Source organism: Neodiprion fabricii, chromosome 2 (assembly GCF_021155785.1).
Source record: "Neodiprion fabricii isolate iyNeoFabr1 chromosome 2, iyNeoFabr1.1, whole genome shotgun sequence".
Taxonomy (NCBI): domain Eukaryota; kingdom Metazoa; phylum Arthropoda; class Insecta; order Hymenoptera; family Diprionidae; genus Neodiprion; species Neodiprion fabricii.
Genome location: NC_060240.1, coordinates 34714751 through 34722127, shown reverse-complemented (window position 1 = coordinate 34722127; position 7377 = coordinate 34714751).

Genomic DNA, 7377 nt, shown 5'->3' with positions numbered 1-7377 from the left:
TCAAGTATACATACTAGAGCGTTTTTGAAGACAATTATTTGAGATCCTCCATCATGGCACCCCCCGGAAAGTTGGTTAAAAGAAAGGTTTTGTCAAAAGAAGAGCGATCTACGTTAAGTGGAAGATCGCACACAGTTGATTTGCTTACATCAATCATAACATCACTTTGCGTCACAAAGAAGACTCATAGTCGTAATATAAAGTCTCCAGTTGATGCTTGAGAAGTGTATCTAACGACTTTTACATTATTAATTCAATCTCATAAATTAGTTATAATTCAATACGAACTTTTAATTTATGAGAACAACACTCCCGGATGATGTATCGTTGGATTATGGATCGTGATGTTTGGGATGAATGTAATTGTCAAGAAAGAAATAATAATTGAAGTGCTACAGCGCGTTTGTTTACAAATTCAAAAAAAAAGAAAAATCCATAAATAAAAAATGTGAAAAAAGTGAAAAATCAAACGAGCACAATTTTCCACATAATCTTTCTTTTAACTGAAACAAACTTTTTCGGTGGTGCCACGATGGGAAATGGTAAATTATTTTTCCCGAAGCACCCTAATACATGTAACATACCCGCGACGAAAATACCGTGGGTCTCGTAACTCGTACTTTCTTCGCATCATTACACTCTTCCCTAGGTATCGGTACGCATACCTACTCAGGTGTATGCGTAGTAGGTATAGCTAGGTGGTTACATGCGGCGGAGAACGGGTACGCGAGTAACTAATGGAACAAGCGTGACTCGGTGCAACGGGGCGCATGCTCACACGCGCATGGACGTTGGGCCCACACCGAGGGGCCTCATAGCCATGTACGAACGCGCGGGCCTGCGCGCTGCTCCGCATCTAGTAATACTTGTAATGCGGGTTAATCGATGCACCGACCCGTGTAAAGCGTTTGCGGTACTCTACGTGCTCGTAACCATACTGCAGGGCTATAAGAACGCGACTAGATGCATGCCGGAGAAGTTCGTCGCCTCGAACCCGACCCGGTTCGGAGTCCCGGATCTCAGTTAACGATATTATGCAATATCGCAATGCGCGCACCTACCGATCGACCATTTTATTCACGCACGCAATATTGTGAAAATGAGCATTTTTACATATTTGGCATCGCTAAGGTCTCGATAGTTGCGATTTGTTCTACAAAGAGACTCGGCAGGCTCTTTTGACGATGTTTGGTCCGATATCCTGCAGGAAAAATTGCTTCTGGAATTGTTGAACGAATTAGCTGTGGCCCGAAAATTTTCAAACCTTCACGGCAATCGAAATTTTCAAAATTAAACATTACAAAAAGAATTGACGTACGACTTGAGGTAGTGAAAATGCGGCTGTCTGATTCAGAGTCACCAATAGCACGAGGAAGCAAAGCTAAAATGTAAATAAAAAATGTAAGCTCGGTGCAGGTAAAACGTCCGGAGGCGTTGGTCGGCTTTGATCGGGTTGAAGAACCGCCGTTCAATCACTCGTTGACAAACCAACAGATTGGAATACTTAGCCGGATTTAATCCCCCGAATGAACGTCGGTTTCGATTAGGTAATCCCATTGTCCGCGATGATTGCGTGTTTACACGACGAACCATACGAAGGAGCTGCCGTTACGATGTAAACGGAATACGCGTAGCGGCTACCGAGATCGGAGTTTCACCGGATTTCTTTTCACGCGGAGGCTTATCGGCGAGAAGGGGATCCTGTTGTGACTTTTATCCGAAATTGCTTGAGGTCAATATTTTCTAGAATTAGGGGCTATATTTACGGCTGGAATTCGTGTCCGCGTATAATGCCGCAATACGATGCAGGTTTCGAGCTTTGGGGACCCGATGTTGCCACTGTCGGATTATGTTAACCTTCCTCTCGTAACATGAGGAGTTTCTACTTACCGAAGGTAAATATTTTGTCAGCTCAGGTCGTTGGTCAGATGCTGACTGCGGCATACACGCGGCATATTTCTCTCGGTTGTATGTATAGAGAGGGAGAGAGAGAGAGAGAGGGAGAGAGAGGGAGAGAGAGCTCTGCGATACCAGCGGCGACTGCATCGAAAGTTCTAGCCGAGCTGTATAACCGAGATTATGACCGAACAGTGGCAGCCGTGATTAATCGGCTATGAGCGTCGCTCTTCTGCTTAGAATTTTGGAAGAAGTGTGGCTGCAGGTTGGTTCGGATGAAAATGAAGTACGAGAAGCTAGCGTTGCGCCTCAGTTTCGGTTTGAAAAATGTAGGTATTACATGGAAAACCGCAGCTGCGTGCGCGTCGATCGATAGCGTAATTTTGATCGATGAATAAGTTTCACAATCGGTACGATTTCAGCGTCTTGTGTTTGTCACACGCGTGTATGTAACAAGGCATACGGTTTTTTTCGTGAATTCTAAAGGGTTCTCGGATTATACTCGTGTTACGAACCTCGTACGGCGTTCTCTTGCAACGTATAACACGAACGGTTGATTTGAATGAAATCTCAAAGTAAGATGACTCCGCGTTATGTTTTCGAACATTTTAATTCTCATTGCTTCATGCATTTTAATATTATCCACAAAGCGTCGAGTTCGCTCGTTCCATATATCGCGGGCCTTTACTCAACGACCGAGGGGGACGGGGTTCAATGCGATTTGAATATCACGCTCACACGAGAAGAAAGAGGAAAACGGAAAAGAGTTAAAATAGAAACTGCAAGCGTCATTTTTTGAATATATAATATACACCGTTACCGATGTATCCTCATGCATTTTAATATCCCTACGAAAATATGAAAGCGGTTGCAAAATAATAATAATGCAACGAGAAAAAAAAAAAATAAATAAATAAAAATAAAAATAAAATCAAATAAAAGAAAAAGAAAGAGAAAGGAAACATGCGCGTTAAAAAATAACCTCGGGCGTGCATCGTTGAATATTAGTAATGGACCCGAAATTACTCTGCAAATATAAGTAGATGCTTCTAAAGCCCGTTGACTATACGGTGTGCAACCGAATGAAAATGACTTGCGTAAATAAAAAAAAGAGAGGGCAAAAAATAAAAATTAAGAAGGGCGCAACCCATTCTGTTGACGTTTATTGTGCCTAAACGGTTCGCAACGTCCTACAGTCATTAAAATTTCCTCGCTATTTTTCACGCGAGCTCGACCGTCGCTGCAAGTCACGACGATGTAGGGTTGGCAGGAAAAGTTAAAAAAAAAAAAAAAAAGAAAAAAAAAGGAAGAAAAAAATTTACACACGAAGAAATACGAGAAATAATGGTGGAAAAAAAAAACGGACTAAACAACGAAGAAAAAAAGAACCTCATCGGAGATTCATCGAACCGACAAGACCGGCGTTACTTAGTTACTATAAAATCGGCAACCCATGCCGCGCATTGATTGATGGCTTGTAAAGGGGTACCCATAGACTAGATGCGACTGCCGTACCTCGTCCGATTCGCTGTCTATTTTATATCCACGGTTGTTTAGTCATGCAGAATATGCGGGGTCCCGTAGAAAGGCTTAGAATTATATGTATACCTGCACCCATAATGTTCATTGCGCCCGGTTGTACCGAATGTGAATAGTAAAGAAACTCGCGCGCGTTGCGTAATTAAACGCAGAGATGCCGTTTGGCAAGTAAAGTTCAGGCAAATCGGGATCCCTGCTCGTATCCTGCAAGGGGTTACACGGATTAATAACTTGCGGTGGGGTAAAAGGACGCCGTGCGTTCGCTGCGTGCCGCGGGGAATTTCTCAAATTGGATTAGGGCGCACCTTTGGTCTTTGCGCTCGATAAATCTTGGGGATTTTGAATTGGTAAGATCCGGACAGTGGGTAAACTAACCACCTGCGAAATAAAAACGAAAAGAAATCCCTTTCTCCGGTCGAAGACCACGCGGTCAATCCGGCAGCTCTTGCAGCTCCGAAGGACTTTCTGCAGCCAGCCCACCAAACACCATCGTTCATAAATAACGCTGTATTATAATAATCCGATCCAATTAAATTCGAAATTTATAGTCATGAAAAGTAGGCCGCAAAATTTTCACAAGAAAAATTTACAACCGTGATTTCGAATTTGGTTAATATGTTCGCGTTGCTTGCAGTTGCCAGGCTTTTTATAGGCATCTCGTAATATATCGCGGGGTTGCAGAATAGAAATACGAATAATATACCAGTGTGATCTGCATTGCTTCAAGTGCCGACTCCAAAATGGAGTCCGGTGTCCGGAAATTCTGTATCTTGGGGTGCCCAATGAATACTCGTCGAATCACCGAACTCTGTAATGATTTGCTGATTTGTAAAACAGATAAAGGCCTGATGTCTAAGTTATCCAACACCCCACGATCCGCATCTGTGCAAATTCCAAGCAGTTGGATAAAGTTTTAAAACAGCATAAAATGTATAGGTTTCTGGCATGCAGCGGGGCATTAAAAACCTCCGTGATGGGAAAATCAACGACACATTCGGCTATTAGTTTCGGCATCGGATTAAGTCGTCTAAGCCAGGATGAGGATGCGCAATATTTTACTGAGATGGCGAGCGATAGCCGGGCTTCTTTGTCGGGGATGGAATACTAAACAGCTTACAGCGATGCCGGTTAAAGGTTTTGGCCGAGGGTAAAAGTTAGGAGGTTGAGCGAAGAGCCGGGTATCTTAATCTGCGCATCCAGTTTTTGCGGGTTTTGCGTGAAGCGTTATAACCTGGCTGCAGCGAGACTCGCGACGAATTTCCAGGTCGAGACCAAAGGTTTTCCAGCCGGAACAGTCTCGAGGCTCATTTTTTCGCGTTACAAGCTTACCTACTTCACCGTTTGCCGGTTATTTTATCAGTCGTACGGGAGGAAGGTTACACGAGTATTTCGAGAAAAGGATGACCGCGATGTACAAACCGAGGAAAATTTACTGCGCACTCTGACCTTGGCGTTAAAATTAGAAGGTTCACTTCGAATCGCGACTACACTTTGTTCGCCAGAAGACGTCACGCGTCGCATGCACGCGACACTTGAATGCAAATTCGAACGTGACCCAGAAAAGCTCTGTTTGTTTATCCGAAAATCATCTGCACGGTCTTCTGTATCCTGTCAGGTCACGTGTTCCCGTATTTGAGTACGGGAACCTTCTCTGTCTCCAAGAGCTTCATCTCCGTTCGTCACGTGGTCAAGACATGCCAATTTTGTGAAAAATAGTAACCCGATGCGCAGAATTTGGACGTAAGGCAGTTTTCCGCGGACGGAAAGATCACCTCGTACATTGTTCGATGTTGAGAATTCCGCGAGGTAAAAATTCGCCCTGCACCAGAGTTCGTCACTGTTTAGGCTGATGTCTTCGAAGCTTATACGACACTGACACGAGATGGGTGAACAATGGAGAGTCATTGTTCAGTTCTCGAAGGCTGTCAATGGCTAACAGCAACCTTAAATCTCAAGTAATGAGCTACGCATACGCTCGTCGCGTCCTGCCTCTCTTGTATCGCGTCGTCGTCTGCCCCCGTAGTTAGGCACTCGTAGCTTTGTTCGCCAAATGAATCGCCGTTGGCGAAGGCGATTTGAGGCTAAGGCGAAGACTGGCCTCGACAAAACGAGTCTGCGTTCCTTCGTGCTTGGAATCGGTCCACAGGCTGAAGGAATCTATCTGCAACAGCATAAAAAGAAAGGCTGGAATAAATATTAGACCAACTCAAAATGAGAAATGGCTGGAATATCCATCTTAGAAAATTTCACCAGTCGTAGTCTGAAGGCTGAAAGAAAAGTACCAGACTCGAAGAGACGAGACACAAGGCTGAAGGGAGCGAATAAGAGAGGGAAACTTTCGGAGTTTGCAGCGCATCGAGGAGCCTTGCTGCAGCAAGGCGGCAGATGTAAGGAGGGCTTATCTGCAATCTGGTCCCTCAGGATCTCGTAGATACGATCAGTACCTTATGGATTATGCTTGTATGCCAACACCAGAGAATGGCCACGTTGAAAGTTGACCATTGTAGCGGTGCGCGCATTGTTGGCCTTGTCAACGATGTCGTTCAGGCTAAAATATTTAGATCTTGAATGTTAGAGTTCTTTTTGCGCTACGAAGTAGGACAGGCAACCTAAAAGCGGGTTCCGTACTTCACAGTCCTCTTCTCTTGACCCGATGGACGCTTCTGTCGTCTTATATTTTCATTTCGTCCTAACGATGTTTCGCTTTCGACTCTAGGAAGGCTTGATTCTTTCACGCAAAATTTTGCTCGCTCTCGTGCACGAGTGCAAATTGCACGAACCGGCTGATCGTTTCTTCCCTTCAGCCCCGAACGGATGGGACGAATCAATCAATGCTCGAGCCTACAAATTTAGGTCTTGCTGCGAACGACCCTACAAGGCACTTCCGTCTCTGCGTATATGTCGGCAACTTTTATGGCCAATAAAAAGAGAGCTAGATAGCCAGACGACGGAAAGGGGGGCGTGGACCCTTCCGATACAAGATTTAGGCTTCCTGCTTGTGGAAAAGGAACTAATTGGTGCCTCTATCGAACCCGGCAGTATGTTCTTCGCATCTATCACACGCTTCTCCCGAAATCCATGAGCGGAAACGGAATTTTTTCAGCATCAAGCGGCTAAGTGGCTCCGTGTTTATTGAATCTGATATCACGCTGAACAATATTATAGGAATTGATGAATTCATTTCAAAATAATCAGGGTCGCCAGAGATTTGATCGGAGAAAAAATATGATCGAAGAACGGAGAGCCGAGACCGAGTAATGATTTGGAAATTGGAAATTGTCGGTTTGAGGAGTCTCAGAGAATTTCCTGCAGCGCTACTCGGAGACGATGATATCGAGACGAAATCTGCCGAGGGTTTATCGCTGCGATCGATGTGGCAAAAAATGACTTTGTATTTAGAGATTGGAATCTCAACCCTTCCCGAGTAATTGGCCAGATGTTTAAAATCCGCCGCGATCGTGGAGACCGATATCGTGCGGCTTCAACAACCGAACAAGCGAAGTCACTCGGAAGAATCTCTATTTCTGTACTTATCGCCAACGGGAAAAGAGAATTGGAATTACATTACATGCAAAATTTCCTATGAACATTAAACGAAATTTGTTATTATACGGTCTCATTCGATTCGCGAAGTCTTGACTGCACACGAAAGCTTGAGTGTAACGCGAACATCATCTGCAAAGTAGTACAAAGTTCACTCGACGCTTCGATAAATTATGACCATGTCGAACCCTGAAAGTTGGAGAAATCGTGGACATTGACAAACTGTCAAATGAATTGATAAAATGAGATATGAAAGTTGATGCGGAAATATAAGCTGTCCAATTAACACGAATTGTATGTTTAGGTATGTGAAAGCAAACGTTAGGTAAACCACCATACACATCAATTACGTTGACAAGTTTAATCGATACGATGAGCTTTTTAGATTTAACAAGAAGA